Here is a 17,432-nt window from a genome sequence, read left to right on the forward strand (position 1 = left end):
TTGGTCCTGCGCTGCCCGGGGTATGTTTGCAGTCGAAGTGGGCCTCAGACCAAGGGGTGGCGCGTGGGAGGCGGGTCTTTGGGGCCTCTGCCCCCCCCCCACTTCACTAGCTTTTGAACACTTTCTTTTTGAGCGGCTTGTTGCCCGTTTCATGCCTTTGAGGCACAATCTGCATACAACCATAAATGAACACTGCATGAATGAGGTTGTGGCATTATTTGTATTGTTTTCAATTTTGTTCTGGAATCTTGCGATGTTTTTGTGTCCATGCACTGACATGCATACCATTTTGTTGAATGGGCTCTGATGTTGAAAATTTCCCAGCAAAACCAACCAGACATACACAAAACACACAGGCCAGCAAGAATGAGGTGTCTGTCATGCTCATCTCCCTTGTGAAAGGGATGGTTGTGTAGATAGTCTGTGACTGGTGCCCATTGTGGTGTACGGGGAGTGCTGCTCCCCAAATCTGGTCCTGTTTGCAGGTCAAAGGCTTCTCCTCCTCCCAGGAATGTGGGATCCTGCTCTTTTTCTTTAACCCTCTCCCCCCCCCCCCGCTAAATAGGAGCGCAAGTAATTCTGCAACCTCTCATACACATTAACAGCTTTGATGACCCTGGGTGGGCAGCCGAGAGACAGCTCTGTGAGACGGTAATACATGGGCACAAATAAGGTCAGAAGCAGCAACACGAACACTCCCCCTCCCTGCACACAAGCAAATGTGCAGAAAAGAAGCAATGGGTTGACACATGGGCGAGTACAGGGGAAATCTGTCTGGGTCGGAGCTTCTCTTCCAGATCTGTCCACCTGAACTCATTGTCAGAGGGCCAGTTTCACAACCAGGTGGGCGTGCTTCAACATATCAGGTGAACTGAAAAATAAAATTGAAGAGTCTCTTGATGTGGTATGTGAGTTGGACGGTACCAACAGGCAGAAGGAGAAATCTCATGGCCCACAAAGCCAGCAGCGCAAATTGTCCACCAGGCCAGCGGGTCCCTTTTTCACAGTTTAGCTATTTGTAAGCACACCCAGCAATTGAAAGCCAGCTAGAGACATGGCTTCTCCTTGCCAGCCGTCTCTTCTGGTTTCAAAGCTTGGTGCTGAGCTTATAACAACAACAACAACAACACTGAATTTATATACTGCCTTTAGGACAACTGAATACCCACTCAGAGCAGTTTACAAAGTATGTTGTTATTATCCCCACAACAAACACCCTTTTGACTTCCAAGAGAGTTGGAAGGACGGAGCCTGGAGCCTGAATCCAAGAGCTGTCCAAATGAAGCAATCCTCAGAAGGGCACAGAAAGCCGGCTTTGATGAAGTCCTGGCCACCTGCTCTGCTTCAGTGCCAGATCTGAGAAAGAGTAATTTAAAAATACAGCACGACCCCCCCACCAGTTACATTCTAAGAAGCACGGACTATCAAGACGGCTAAGATACACCTTAGGAATCCACCTAACCAGCAAGAACACACGACCTTGTTCTCTGGACTGAATATTCGCAATACTGGTTAACTAGGAAGGCGTCTATTAAATTTAGCAGGAGTTTACGAGATTAAGCACACAACATATTTGCCTATTGCGTAATACAGAAGGCGGTGCCAAACTGATGCCTGAATAAATACTTCGAACCCGGCAAAATGAGCCAGGCCACCACATTGGGGAGAGGAGGAGGAGGAGGAGAACGGGGGCAGCCTCCAGCATGGAGCTGGCTAGCGCAGTCACTCTCTTGCTGGCCGTCTACCCTTCCTGCAGCTGCACACAAAGAGGGGAAATCTCCGAATACAACAGATACAAAAGGAGCCGACGCTCAAGGAGATCAGATAAAGGGAGATGATAATCAAACACCCTTTACAATGGTATATGGTATATGGACATGGGTTCCAATTCTCTATTTCACATATTCATAAACCATTCCAATTTTATACACACACTTAATCACACCATCCCATTTCCAATAAAGTACATAAAACAACAGTGAGTCTTATTATAGTTTTTTTCTTATTCCTTGAGTCTCTTTACAAGAACGATCTGCGGGGTTGGTGTGAATTATGCACAATCCACCGAATTGCTGGCTGCATTAATTTCTAAGATCACTCTGCAAGATGGATGTTGAATTAACACCAGCCGCTAGCGCTCTCCGATAGACGGACGAATCGGAAATGATTATTCTGTAGCCCAGACTTAAGAAACAATTATCGGGAGAGAACTAATGATTGGCCAGAAGAAGACGAACTCGAAATGAGCGGATAAGAAAAAAAGCCGGCAGAGCTCGTAGCCAGCCAAGCCAGCATCCCACGCCAGCCGAGCCAGCAGTTTACAGTGCCGCGGATCGTCCGTCTATCCTACATTTCCCATCAAAACTTGAGGGAAGCTGACAAGTGTCCAACCTGTGTCAGGCGTCACTTGTAGCTTGGCTCTCGAGGCCAGGAATACTGGACGGAGCAATCCCCCGATCCTCCGCTCCTTGCAGTGTGAAATGGTCCTGTTGTCAGAGACGTTTCTCCCATTTGGGTGACTGCTACAGAACTACACAGAGAGAAGGAAGGAAAGGTTGGGTGGGGCTGTTGCCTCCCTCAGCGGAGGCATTGGGGTGGGGAGGGCTTGGCAATGATGCTGAACGTCCAAGTCCGGTCTCACACGACAGCTCTTCCCCCTGTCTCTCTGGCCTTGTCCTCGTCCAGAGAAGCCTTCTGAGACCACCTAAGTCTTGAGCCGCGCAGTCTCCAGCGTCATCTGCTCCATCGTCTTTGGCGACCGCTTTGACTACCAAGACGAGGAGTTCCAGGCCCTGGTGAAGATGATAAACAACTGCTTCCGGGAGATGAGCATGGCCTGGGCCCAGGTAGCGCCCCCCCCCCCCCGAATAGCTGCCAACTGTTAGAATGAATCTCCTGGCTGGGACTCCAGCATCCACCCCTGCCCCTATGTGGGGCCAGATACTATTCAGCAGAGACCTGCCACACATTTCAAATCTCCCTTTTTGCCCGCCCCCCTTTCTTGCCTGAGCCCATTTTCATTCTTCCTCTTTCTCTAGCCCTCTGCCTCTTGTTTGGCAACAGCATGCAGCTTCTCTGGCCCTGAGATTCTTGCCAAAGCTTTCCTCTTACCAAACAGATGGCACACTCACTTTTTAGAATGCTTGTGAATACCATAGTAGCTGAGCCAGTGGCCTGGGTAGGCTCACAACCAGAGCTTTTGCCCCCTTTTTTGTTGCTAGAATGCTAAAAAGACCCAAATGATTCTCTGGTGGCTTTTTAATGCCACCTCAAGTGTGACCGCCACGTGTGTAAATTCAGCTGAGCACGCCCCACTCCACCCGTAGCAGCAATTGCTCATCACCTGCTGCGTGGCCCCCGTTTCCCCTCCTGCAGTTCTACGACATCTATGCCAGCTTCCTGAAGTACTTCCCTGGTCCCCACACCAAAGTCTACGACCTCCTGGAAGACGTAAGGCGCTTCATTGCCAAGAGAGTGGAGAGGAACCGGGAAACTCTAGACCCCAACTCCCCCCCCCCCCCGGGACTTCATCGACTGCTTCCTCATCCAGATGGAAAAGGTATCCTGCTGCGGGCACGTGGAAGGGGGCTGCCCAGCTGACCACACAGGGCTTGGCAGAGACAGGAGATCCCAGGCTGGCCAAGGGGCTACCCACAAACCCAGTCGCTTCTGCACTGCACGGGGCTGTTGCGGCTTTTGCAGAACGCTTGGCAACATTCACCATCTGCAGAATATGTGCGAAGGAAGCAAATCACAGGAAATGGCTTTTAAAAAACGAGATTGGGGTTTTGTTATCAGACATAAAAATGTTTTCAGTGGCTTTTGTCACTGTGCTTTGTAGAAAGCCTCTTAGCAGCCACTCAAATCACTTTTGCAAACAGCCTTTATCAGGAGAGCCAAAATTTTCATTGTCTCTCTGGTAACCCAGCTTGCTCTTTGTACATATGCACGCACACACGCACGCGCACACACGCACGCGCACACACGCACGCGCGCGCGCACAGACACACACACATGTTCTCCTTCCATTCTATCTGCTTAAGATTCCTATGAAACTTAAAAGCTTGCCTGTGTCCTCAGCAAAGATAAGCAGGCCCAACTACAAATAACTTCTCCCTAGCCTGTGGAACAACCTGCCTGAGGAAGTCAGAAGAGCCCCCACTCGCCTGGCTTTTCATAAACGATGCAAAACCGAACTATTCAGAAAGGCTTTTTACTCAAATGGGAGGGCTGCATTGTAGGGAGGGGGTCTCAGGTGCTTCGCTAACGAGTTTTTAAAGTAGCCCATGGGGCTACGTGTTGTCACTGCTGGACTGCTCCCATTGGCTACTGGTCCAGATTCAAGGGCTTCTGAAAGTGTACCTTTTCCCTTATCTGCTTTCTCTATGGGGCAGAGGCTTTCAGCAGTCCTTCAGCGTAGTCAGCAAAAAGCACAGGCTTTAGGCTATAAAAAATGCTGAATGAGCTCTGTGGGCACAGGCAGAGGACCTTGAGTGTCACAGGGTGTTAGTGTATGCATTCCTTTTGCTAACTTTCTTGTGTGGGAGACAGAGGAAACGAAAGTTAAGAGAAAGGGGGGTCAGAAGGAGAGGAGAGAGAAAAACCTCCGCTTTTGGAGTTTTAAAAGCCTTTTTCACATAGGTTTGGACGGAAAACTGTTAATGGCCTGGGTCTTTCAGAGCCAAACTCTGAAATTTCCACGACAATAATAACCAGTGCAAAGAAATAGAAGAGAACAACAAAAAAGGAAGAACAAGAGACTTGTTCCAAAAGATCCGAGGAATCAAAGGGAAATTCAAGCCACGGCTTGGGATGCTAAAAGATCAACATGGAAATACAGTATCTGATCAGGACAAAATAAAGGAATGATGGAAACAATACACTGAGGACCTATACAAAAGAGATGGAAGGATGACAGATACTTTTGACAAAGAATCTTTTGATGAAGAACCAGAAATCCTAGAAAGTGAGGTAAAAGCTGCACTCAAAGCAATTGAGAGAAACAAAGCACCTGGAGTAGATTGAATACCAATAGAGCTATTTCAAGCCACAGAAATGGAGTCCATCAGAATCATAACAAGAATATGTCAACAAATACGGAAAACAAAACAATGGCCCACCGACTGGAAGCGCTCGGTCTACATTCCAATCCCCAAAAAAGGGGATGCCAAGCAGTAACTATCAGACAATTATGTTAATTTCCCATGCAAGCAAAGTGATGCTCAAAATTATACAGCAAAGACTCTTACCATACATGGAACGAGAAATGCTAGATGTTCAAGCTGGATTCAGAAAAGGAAGAGGCACCAGAGATCACATTGCAAATTTATGATGGCTAATGGAACATACCAGGGAATTTTAGAAGAAAATCAGCCTATATTTTATAGATTACAGCAAAGCTTTTGACTGTGTAGATCATGAAAAGCTATGGAGAGTCTTAAAAGAAATGGGGGTGCCACAACATCTGATTGTTTTGATGCACAACTTGTACTCTGGACAAGAGGCTACTGTCAGGACAGAATATGGGGAAACAGAATGGTTTCCAATTGGCAAGGGTGTCAGATAAGGATGCATATTATCTCCCTACCTGTTCAACCTCTAGGCAGAGTATATCATAAGGAAAGCTGGATTAGATCTAGAAGAAGGCAAAGTGAAAATTGGTGGGAGGAACATTAACAATTTGAGATATGCAGATGACACCACATTACTAGCAGAAAATAGTGAAGACTTGAAACGACTACTGATGAAGGTTAAAGGGGCTCCTGGATCTTCCCTTCCCCCGACTGAATTATTAGCTCCTTAAAGTGATCCTAACAAGCTACAACTATGGGCAAGACAGGAGGAAATAAAAATAAATCTTCAGAGCCGATTTCACAATCAGTAAAAACCTTTTTTTCGGCGGGAGAGCACAGAAACAGCGCTGTAGCTGAACCCCACTCTACAGCCAAAATGGCCTCCGTCATTGCTGAGGAAATAACTGACACAGAAACCCAGGTACAAGAAACAAACCTAAATATTAAAATAGATCAACTGGAAGATAAAATTGCCAATAGAATGGAGAGACTTCTGAAACCTATGAAGGATCAATTGACTGCAATATCTGAGTCTCTCCAGCAAGTAACTCGCACTGCAGACTCTGCTTTAGAGCTTAGCTTGTCCTTGCAAAAAGAAACACGCACTCTGCAGGCTAGCGAGAGCTGGATGAGAAATAAAATCATGGACCTGGGAAATAAATGGAAATCAAATAATTTAAAATTTCGCGGATTCTCAGAATCAGAAGAAGGCTCAACTGAGTTAATAGTCTTCCTTTCAGGATGGCTGGCTCAGGAACTACAATTGGAAGACGGTGTGGCACCAAATATTGTAGCTGCGTATAGGATGGGCTCCCTCCGCAACTTAAGAAAAAACACTAACAGAGATATTATTGTTACGTTTATGGACTCACGTACTAAAGAGAAAATCCTTCAAGAGGCTAGAAAAAGAGGCTTTTTCCTTTTTCAAGGGCAGAGAATTCAAGTTTTCCAGGACTTGTCAAGCGAAACCCTTTTGCAGAGAAGAGAGCTTAAACCCATAACCACTCAACTAAACAGCGCAAACATCAGATACAAATGGGTGGCCTCCTCTAAACTCCAAGTAGTACATCAGGGAAGAACTCTTCAAGCAACGGATCTGTTATCTGGCACATCTCTTCTTAAGGAACTGAACTTATCCTCACCGGATCTGAACAAAAGCTCTACTGTCGCACAGAAATCCTCCACTATGACGGGATGGGCCACGATACCGATGAAAACAACTGCCTGAGGGAGAAAATGCATGCAAGCAACCATCATTTCTTAGAGTTTTTCTCTAGCGTTTCTGTCTGTCAATATTGTTCTTGCCCCTAACATTTCTTCTTCTTCTCTATCTGTAGCTTCAGACCTTTCTGTAACTGTAGTCCTCATCTCTTTTCTACTTCTTCAGTCGGGGGGCGGGAGGGGGGCTAAACCTGGTACTCATTTTAGTTCCCAGTTGTATAGGATCCTCCAGAAAAGGGGAGAACCTAACCATTCTCCTTATTTGTGTTAACACAGGCAGTTTAGACCTGTGCCTCTGGAGAGATGGCTCCTTCACACGAAGGAGCAGTATTATGTTAACTGGTGTTTTGTTTTTGTTCAAGGGGGTGGGATGGGGTTATTGTATTAATGTTACAGTTCTGTTTGACAACATATATTATGCAATATTGGAGGAACCATACAGAGTAGCTGAAAATAGGTTATCAAAGACTCAGAGGATGCCTTATTTCCTCATGCTCACAGAGTTTTATCTGTCCGTTATATCATTCTATTTAACACATAACTAATGACAGATAGAATCAAAATTATTACTCTAAATTGCAGAGGATTAAACAATCCTATAAAACTTAAACGTGTTACTACAGCTTTAGTGAAGCAAGGGGTAGACATACTGTTTTTGCAAGAAACCCATTATAGGAAAGAAATGCCTCAGGTATTAAAGTCTAATCGTTTCAATGTGCACTTTCAAGCCCCAGGCTCATCCAGTGCCAGGGGTGTTGCAATCTTAATCTCAAAGAATGTTAGATTCCAATGTGAAGACTCAAAAATAGATCCTAGGGGACGCTTTATTTTTGTCAAAGGGGTTCTGGAAGAAACAAAAATAACCTTGGCATCTATTTACGCTCCAAATGACAAGCAAATTGAATTTCTTCATGAAACTCTATCTAATTTAAGGTTGTATGCGGATGGTGAAATTTTGGCAGGGGGGGATTTTAACTGCATAGCAGATTCAAACCTGGATCGATCCCAAAACAACAGGATACGTCAGAGAAACAAAGTAAATCGATCAAACCTCAATTTACTATTTGACAAATTTGAGTTTAAGGATGTGTGGCGCTCACAGCACGGCCTAGAGAAAGACTTTACCTATTTTTCTGCCCGTCATCAAATCCATACTAGAATAGATTACATATTGGCTTCCCCCAAAATTTATCATAATATAATCTCTTCCACCATAGGCAGTAAAATCTGGACGGACCATGCCTGGGTAGACTGTTCTTTGACCTTTCCGGAAAAAATAAAACAAGACACTCACTGGATACTGAACAAATCTCTTTTATTACACCCAACAATTAAAAAAGAAATTGAATTAGAACTGGAAAATTATTTCAAAGAGAATACAGAAGGTGAAGTCTCTCAAGCAATAATTTGGGAAGCCATGAAGGCTGTAGTCAGAGGTAAAATCATATCATTAGCCTCATTCTATAAAAAAGAGAGAGAGAAGACTAGATCAGAAATTATATCCAAAATCCATGCTCTTGAAAATAAACACAAAAAATACTGCAATAAGAAAGACTATAATCAATTGACTTTAGAAAGGAAAAAGCTGGAGGCACTTGAGACATCTTCCATACAAAAGAATCTACTGTTTTTAAAACAGAGGTACTGGCACAAAACCCCTAAAACGTTACGCCTCCTAGCTTGGAAAGTTAAAAAGAAATCCTCTTCCAACCAAATTTCTTTAATTAAAAGAAATGGTAAATCTCACACTTCCAATAATAAGGAAATCCTAGATATATTTCGTGACTTTTATTCTACTTTATATAAATCAAAGAATCCAACACCATCTGGTATTGAGGACTTCCTAAGCTCTCTTACAACCTTGAAACAAATTACTCCAGAGCATAAAGCTTTCCTAGATCTACCGATCTCCTCTCAGGAAATCACTGAAGTCATCAAAAATCTCAAACTAAATAAAACTCCCGGCAGAGATGGCTTCCCTGCCGAATTTTATAAAAAGTTTATACACATTCTGACAGAACCCCTTCGCCAAACTTGCAATGCAATCCTTTTAAAAGGCAACTTCCCCAAAACATGGTATGAAGCTACAATTATTGTAATCCCTAAGCCAGGGAAGGATGCCACCCTCCCATCTTCTTACCGTCCCAAATCATTACTAAATCAGGACGCAAAGATATTTACAGCAGTACTGGCTAATCGTCTGAATAAAATCATAAGTCATTACATACAATCTGATCAAACTGGCTTCATACCAAACAGGAGTATTACTGATAATGTAAGAAAAACTCTAAACATTATCAATCACTGTAAAACCAATCAAATAGAGTCGATCCTGCTCTCATTAGATGCTGAAAAAGCCTTTGACAGCTTAGAAACAAATTATTTAATAAGATTGCTCTCTAGGATGGGATTTGGCCATTCTTTTATTCAGATTATCAAACTATTATATGCTTCTCCTAAGGCCCAAATAAAACTCAATGGATTGAAATCAAAAGACTTTGAGCTCACAAGAGGAACCAGACAGGGATGCCCGCTTTCCCCATTATTATTTGCCTTATCCATAGAACCTCTGGCTGAGGCTATACGGCAAAACAACGCCATTAGTGGCATCACTATTGGAAAACGCGTTTATAAAATTTCCCTGTTTGCGGACGACATGGTCCTTTACCTTGCACATCCATGCACCTCATTACCAGCCCTGGAAAAAACCCTGCATGATTTTGGTTACATTTCATTTATTCATTTCATTTGGTTACATTTCATTTGGTTACATTTCATTTATTCATTTACATTTACATTTTTAATTTATTAAAATTAATAAAACCAAATCAGAAATTTACCCTATTCACCTAACTCCAATCATTAGGTCAGAGATGGCTTCTAATTTTACATATCAATGGACCCATAAGCAATGGACTTATTTAGGCATTAAGATACCAGTTGATTTACTGGATATAAAAGAAGCTAACTTTAAACTGTTACAAAAAAAGATAAAAGACAAAATTAAAGAGTGGGCGGAAATGAAGTTGTCGTGGGCAGAAAAGATTAATCTGGTAAAATCTATGATTCTCCCACAATTTTTATTTAATTTCCGCATGCTACCAATTAAACTTACAGATCAAGATTTCCAACATTGGCAAAAAATTATAAACAGTTTTATATGGGATGGCAAACGCCCTAGGATAAACTATTTAACCATGAAACGGTCTGCTAAGAAAGGTGGATTATCAGTCCCAGACTTAAAACAATACTACATAGCTGCCCAACTAGCAAACATCGTAATACTATTAAATACTGTAGAAGGTTCAGGTTGGCCACAAATTGAATCATCACACATCTACCCACACGACTTACAGGATGTGATATGGGCTGAACCTAAGAATAGACCACCTCAAATTCATACTAACCCCTTTCTAAGAACCACCTTAGACATATGGGACAAGTTAAGGCAACATCTTGCTCCAACCATCTCGCCATTATCATCTTTTATAGATCAGAATTGGTTCCCACCTGGCATGGACTTAAAATCTTTTAAATTATGGAAAGTAATTAAACAAAACAGGATTATTGATATAACCAAACATGGGATTATCCTGAACAAGGCTCAAATAGAAAAGGATACAAATGCTACGATCCCATGGTTTCAATACCTCCAAATCAGACACCTACTAGAAAGTCAGCCACTTGTAACCTCATTAAAGCGTGAACTAACTGACTTTGAATATTTACTTAAATTAACACAATCTCATAGGAAAGGTTTAATAGCTAAAATATATGCTATTTTAAACTCAAGGAATGATCAGCTCACATTGAAATACCAAGCAAACTGGAGCAGAGACTGTAATACAATCTTATCTGATGCTCAGTGGTCTTCCATCTGGTCAGGAAACTGCTTGCAATCTAAAGCAGTGAGCATCAGAATGACATCCTTTAAAATAATGGCGAGGTGGTACCTGTCTCCCACTCTTCTCCACCACATTAATCATGAAACGAATCCACTATGCTGGAAACAGTGTGGACAAAATGGAGACTATATTCATCTATGGTGGTCTTGTCCTAAAATTCAGTTGTTCTGGGATCGAATCATACAAAAAATTAAAACAATAACAAACTATGCAATTCCCAAGTGCCCTGAAGTAATCCTGCTAGGACTCTGGGAGGATCAGACGGTCCCATCTACTAGGAAAAATCTGATATTTTTATTGATTGCTGCGGCAAAATTGCTTTTAGCCTCAACCTGGAGACAGGAAAAAACTCCAAGTGTATCACAATGGCTCAGAAAACTATGGGACATTTTCATAATGGAAAAAATAGCGGATCACCTTAAAGGCTTAGATAATCCACAATATCAATCGTGCTTTCTTGTACAATGGCTACCATTTTTAACCTATTGTCATAATACCAATCAGTTACCTAACGTAGATTTACATACACTTAGCTTCTTTGCTATAATGTGACTTCTTATACTCAGTGTACTGTTTTCAATGTTAATATTGGCTGTTTGTTAAAACATCAAGGTTTTCATCTCTTCCATGTATTGCCCATTATGCTGTTGTTTAATTTGGTTATTTGTAGTTTTGGAAAAAGTTATATAAAAATGCAAAATAAAAAGTTAAAAAAAAAAGATTTTCTATTCCTTGGCTCAATCATCAACCAACAGGGAGACTGCAATGAAGAAATCAGAAGAAGATTGAGACTTGGAAGAGCAGCTGTGAGGGAGCTAGAGAAGATCCCTAAAGATAAAAATGTCTCTCTGGGAACCAAGATCAAGATAATCCAAACTATGGTATTCCCCATTGCCATGTATGGGTGTGGACGGTAAAGAAAGCTGACAGGGAAAAAAATGATTCATTTGAAATGTGGTGCTGGAGGAGAGTTTTGCAGATACCACAGACAGCCAAAAAGACAAATAAGTGGGTTCTAGATCAAATCAAGCCGGAATTCTCCTTAGAAGCTAAAATGACAAGACTAAAGCTATCGTACTTTGGTCACATCATGAGAAGACAAGATTCTCTGGTAATGTCAATAATGCTAGGAAAAGTGGAAGGCAGCAGGAAAAGAGGAAGACCTGAAACGAAGTGGCTTGACTCAGTAAAAGAAGCCACGTCCTCCAGTTTGCAGGATCTGAGCAGGTCTGTTAGAGAGAGAATGTTTTGGAGGTCTTTCATTCATAGGGTTGCCATAGGTCGGAAACGACTTGACGGCACATAACACACACACACACAAGTGACAACAGAACCCTTGCTAGAAGTTTCCACAGTGATATGATGTGCACCTGTGTGTATCTGGATGTGTGGATGTGGAGAGAGGCAGCCATAAGCCCATGCGGCTGTCCAAATTCAAGGCCCTACCTAGAATGCTTTGGGGGCCCTTTCTTCCATGTGCCTCCACAAACCCCAGGGGTATTGTAGTCACCTGCCTTCTTTTGGCAAGCCAGGTACATGAGACAACACAAACGCTACCTGAAGTCTTACACTATATGTACCTTGTACAGCAATCCAAAGCCATGTGCTTACTTAACTTCCACACAGGCCCTAGAACTGAAAAATCTTTCAAAACTCTGATAGGTGTCAGCTGTCACTACAATGTACGCATGGGGGATGGGGTGGGGCTGACTTGGACAGCCTGACATGGCTTCTACACACACACACATAGAGCTCGGGTTATCAGTAGCACAAGCATGCTGGCATGTTTAAGCATGACTGCTACTGAAGGCTGTATCCAAGGCCTAATTGCTAGTGAAAAAGGAAGCAGAAAGGGTTTTTTTTTTAAGGGAATGAGTATTGCATGGCATTGCCATATAAAAGAAAAGAAGGAAATTCAGACTCTTGCTGAAAGGCAGGGTGTCTTCGTCTCAAGATGGGGAATGGGACGACACCGCTCCCTGCTTCTCCACTCTGATGGCTTGCACTTGGACTGAGACCAACCCCCGCCCCCCGTTCCTGAGGCCCCAGAAGATGTTCACAGAGAGAACAAAGGAAACGCTCTTCTCTCATTTCAGTCCCAACCCAGAGCAACAGGGAGGACTTGTGCGTCCATTCCTTTGCAGTCCTTGTACTGTAACCACAGCTTAGAAAGCCTCGTATTTGTGAAGTCAGAACTATGTGCTGTCCCTTTAACAATTGGTACTCATGGGAATTGTAGTCCCCCCTCCAATATAGAAGTTTATTGTAGGCTTCCTGTGAAGGTGTTAAAAGTTTATGGTCCTCTTCCTCCCTTTGTTCGGACCTTTTCCCTCAAGCAAGGATGCAACAGCTATAATGAGTTTACCGCTTGTCTACAACAAATCTGGACCAATAAAGATGTATCTTGCTTCTGATTGAACCATGTGTAGTTCACTGGCTCCAACTGTAAGTAAGGATTCCTTTACGATCTGGGTTGAGAAAGGCAGCGCGTTAGAGCTATCTGGAAGCCAGCATCTTTCCCGGCTGCTTCCAGAAAAGTCCTGTTTGGAGAGCTACCCATGTCTGGCTCGTGGGCTTACACCCACAGCTGGATGGTCTACCTGGACTTTCATTTCCACAGTTCCCGGCCACGGCTGTGAGGCTGGCCTGTCTTCTCAGAGGTCCAATAGTGGTCACCTGCCAGAGGCATTCCAGCTACAGACTCTCAGCAATTTGGCCAAAAGAGTCCCTGGCACTTGCCTTGTATGTTCCCTCCCTTAAAAATCTGCAAGCGCTCCTTCTCTTGGAGCCATGGGATTTGGGCACACATAACAGCCCAGGAAGGACTCTCTGTCCCTGGGAAGGAATGTACTTTTATGTAACCCGATTAAGCCTCCTTTCAACAGCACTGAGAGTTGGTTTAGACCTCCTCTGGGGTTTCAGGTTCCCGCTGCACTCAAGGTTGAGTCGGCAGCGCTAATCTGGGCTTTTCACTGCCTTTTGTTCCTGGCAGCCTCTCCGGTTTCTCCACTCTGGGAGTGGAGACAGCGACTGGCTTCTCAGGGAACCTTGGCAGCCCTTGCACTGCGTGTTTGGTAAACACTGGAGGCCTGAGAACTTTGTTCACGGGCATATATCCACCCGTGGGCCTCACTTTCTCAGTGGGATATCGTAACTGTTATGGTGCCTTCACAACAACAGATAGAAATCTGGAACATTCTGATTATTAGGAAAGTCAGAAAATGGGATTTACTGTGACGCTTCTTGCTTGTAGCACAACACACAGTCTACTTCCCAATAGGATTCTAAGGCACAAAGGACGAGCAGCACATGGCAGGGCAGCATGGTGGAATTGGGGGTGGGGGTGTTCCATTTTAATGCACATTAATAGTTCTTAATGAGGGAGATAATGTGTTCTCAATAAGACCTTGCACAATGCTAGTTATATTTACCTACACAAATATTCTTTACCTGCATAAGATGATTATTGCAACTCTAGTACTCCAAGAGGTTACAGAGAAGTGCTTAGAATGGCTGCAAACTGTAGATGCCATTTCCATTTTCTTTTCTGTATTTCTGTGCATCTGGGGAAACCACTCATGGCGTGTTGGGACAAGAGCCTGAAGCCTGTGGGTGACTTGGTATATTCACATCATAACCATGCTACTATATCCAGGGCTTTTTTCTGGGAAAAGAAGTGGTGGAACTCAGTGGTGGAACTCAGGACTGCACAATGATGTCACTTTGGGTCAGCTGGAACAAGGGGGGAATTTTTTAAACTTTAAATCGCCCTTGATGAAAATGGTCACATGGCCAGTGGCCCTGCCCCCTGATCTCCAGATAGAGGGGAGTTTAGATTGTCCAATCTAAACTCCCCTCCGTCTGGAGATCAGGGGCGGGGACACCGGCCATGTGATCATTTTCAAGAGGTGCCAGAACTCCGTTCCACCACGTTCCCACTGAAAAAAAGCCCCTCTTAAGCTTCAAGCAACTGCTGTAAGAAGGATGCCCAGCTAATGTTATAACTTATCCTGCCACTGATGTTTGGAAATCAGGGGTTGTCACATTGACACTGAAAAGTTGCCTTAATTATGGTGTCTGAATAACAACAACAACTTTAGATTTATATGCTGCCCTTCAGGACAACTTAATGCCCACTCAGAGTGGTTTACAAAGTGTGTTATTATTATCCTCATGACAATCACTCTGTGAGGTGGGTGGGGCTGAGAGAGCTCTGAGAGAGCTGTGACTGACCCAAAGTCACCCAGCTGGCTTCAAGCAGAGGAATCAAACCCGGCTCTCCAAATTAGAGTCCTGCTGCTCTTCTTAACTACTACACCAAACATGCTCTTTTCTGGAAATGGGAATGTTATCAAAGCAAAAGTGCTTTGATACAATACATGCAAGATTTTCACAAATGCCTCACAAAAGCCCAGGCAAACATGGGGGGATCCATGGCATGTTGATTTGTGTCCATGTTGCTAAGCCTCTCAGAGTCGTTATTCATATTCATATTCATATTCATAGTCCACTCTCCCCACAAACAGGCTCAGAGTGGACCACATCAATAAACACAATATAAAAAGTAAAAACAGGTAACATAACAATAAAACCTACAGCGGTACAATTCAATCAAACGCAGCAAGGCATGTATTGCATGGATTCCTCAACATCAAAGATCATGTAGGGTGGGCTGGCCAGCTGCCAGATACATCACAGACCTGGGGACAGAGGGGGCCCCCCCATGGCAAGAGGCCATCTGGAGCCTGTTCCCAGATAAATATTAGGCAAGAAGGACTTTGGGTTCATGGGTAATCATTTGACTTTTCCCCACCCAGCTCCCAGATGATATATGCTTACAAGGGACTGAATGACTAATGGGTAAATTTGTTCAAGAACAAAGGTGAAAATCACAAAAAAGAAGGAAGGAAGATTTGCTGTGTGGATCACCCTTACATAACATCAGCTGTGCCAAAAGGAAACTCAAGAATTCTCCTGTTATATAACTGCACATGCTGAGCTCCTGCTTGTCTGCCTCGGGAAGGGTTTTGCCAAACGCGGGACCGCACTGTTGAACCTCTCGGCCACGGCCACGGAGCGCTCCCAGGGTTTCATTTGAGGTTTATACCTGGATCTTTCATTTTCAAAATGGCAAAAAGGAGCGTAAGATGAAATGATAAAAATACACACTGGAACAAATGGTAAACCCAGATGTTGCCTCGATGCTCCCAGTCCCAGGGCAAAAGGGATGTGGCCCAGATGTTGCACAAACTGCCGCTTTCCGAGCCTTGGCTCATCTGAGCATTCCAAGCTCTCAGCCTCTCCCACTCAGTCCGCAGGGATGGATCTTGGCACACCTCAACGTAGCCCAAGAGCAGGCCAGAGGACACTTGGAGAGCCCAGCCCATGGGCCAAAGACGGAGGAACTGCCGGGAGCTTCTCCTCCCCCCACGTCCCCCTGCTCCAGCAGCCAGCTGGCCCGGGGCTGCAGCCACGAGGGGAGATGCATTGGCTGCTGCCTCTGGCAGTGTACCCAGGGCTATGGGGGCTTGGGCCAGGATCCTAGCAGGAGGAGCAACGGGGCAACTGACAGCAAAGGCCCGTGGACAGCTGACCGCCCTGCCCTGGCATCACCAGCACAGACTGGCCCCTTCTTCCCCCTCCCCTCCCCTCCCCTCCTTTTCCTTGTCAGCGGAAGGTCAGCTGGTGCCTCCCTTGGGGTCTGGGTCCCTGGGTGTGGCAGCCCTGGACCTCCATGGAGATGGAAATGCAGTCCTGTGTGTTGCAGTGCTGCTGACTGGTGTGTGAACGCTTCCGTTGCTGCTTTGTCTGAGAAACAGGATGAAAATCCAATAAACAAACGACCAGGCGCCCTCCGAAGCCTGCCCTTTAGAGGCACCTCACGATTGGTTTCCAGGAGGCTGGCACATGTAAGCCTGGGAGGCAGGAGGATGTGGATGGATGTGGTGAGAGGGAGCCAGTGGTGGCGTAGCTGAGCGTCTGTCCGGAAGGGCTCTGAATAGCAGCCTCCTAAGGGCTCTGCCTGCCCTCTGGCCCAGAACAGATGGCCTCAGTGCTGGCTCCACCATGGGACGCATGCTGCCGCTCTGGGAAAGGCATGGCTGCCTGAACATGGCAGAGGGTCCTTTCCTGTAATCTCTGGCCTTCGTGGCCCTCCTGCTGAGTGAGAATGGTGGTGATGTTGGAGCAGGGAGAGGTCCTGGGCTGGCCACGGGGCCCCGGAGAATGCCCAGCCTTGGCAGCCTCTAGAGATTGCCATGATCTGCTGCTGTCTTCAGGGAATCCTTCCGAATAGACCTTTGAATGGCGACTGCAAGAGGCCAACCTTGCCCTTGCATTGAGCTACGGAGCCATGGGATGCCAGGGGCCCAGCAGACCAGCCCAGTGGTTGGTCTTCAGCAGAACGCAAAAGGAGAGGCTGCAGAGGGATGTTCTAGAAGTGCAGGGCATTTCAAGACGACGAATTGGAGAGAGATTCTGTTCTAGAGCGCTCCAGAGACCTCATCGTATTAATGCCGGTGCTACCGAAGCAGAATGAACGGAAATTTTCTATATGGCCAAAGGCTGTCAGGTTCATTTCTCAGTTTGTGCCACCAAAAGGCTGTAGCCATTGGAAACTGGGCTGCCTACAGGCACAAATAGAGGAGAGGAACGTCCTGAATCTTTTCCTACCCTCCCTTCCACCCCTCAAGTGCAGCTGGCAGACTGACGCAGCCTCCATTCCCCTGGAGGC

General features: G+C 44.9%; 1 pseudogene; it reads left to right on the forward strand.

Annotated features, from left to right (window-relative positions):
• The first annotated feature begins 749 nt into the window (after positions 1-749).
• LOC129343012 (cytochrome P450 2G1-like) lies at positions 750-3,853 on the forward strand (annotated as a pseudogene).
• The last annotated feature ends 13,579 nt before the right edge of the window (positions 3,854-17,432 follow it).

Source organism: Eublepharis macularius, chromosome 15 (genome assembly GCF_028583425.1).
Source record: "Eublepharis macularius isolate TG4126 chromosome 15, MPM_Emac_v1.0, whole genome shotgun sequence".
In the NCBI taxonomy this organism is placed as follows: domain Eukaryota; kingdom Metazoa; phylum Chordata; class Lepidosauria; order Squamata; family Eublepharidae; genus Eublepharis; species Eublepharis macularius.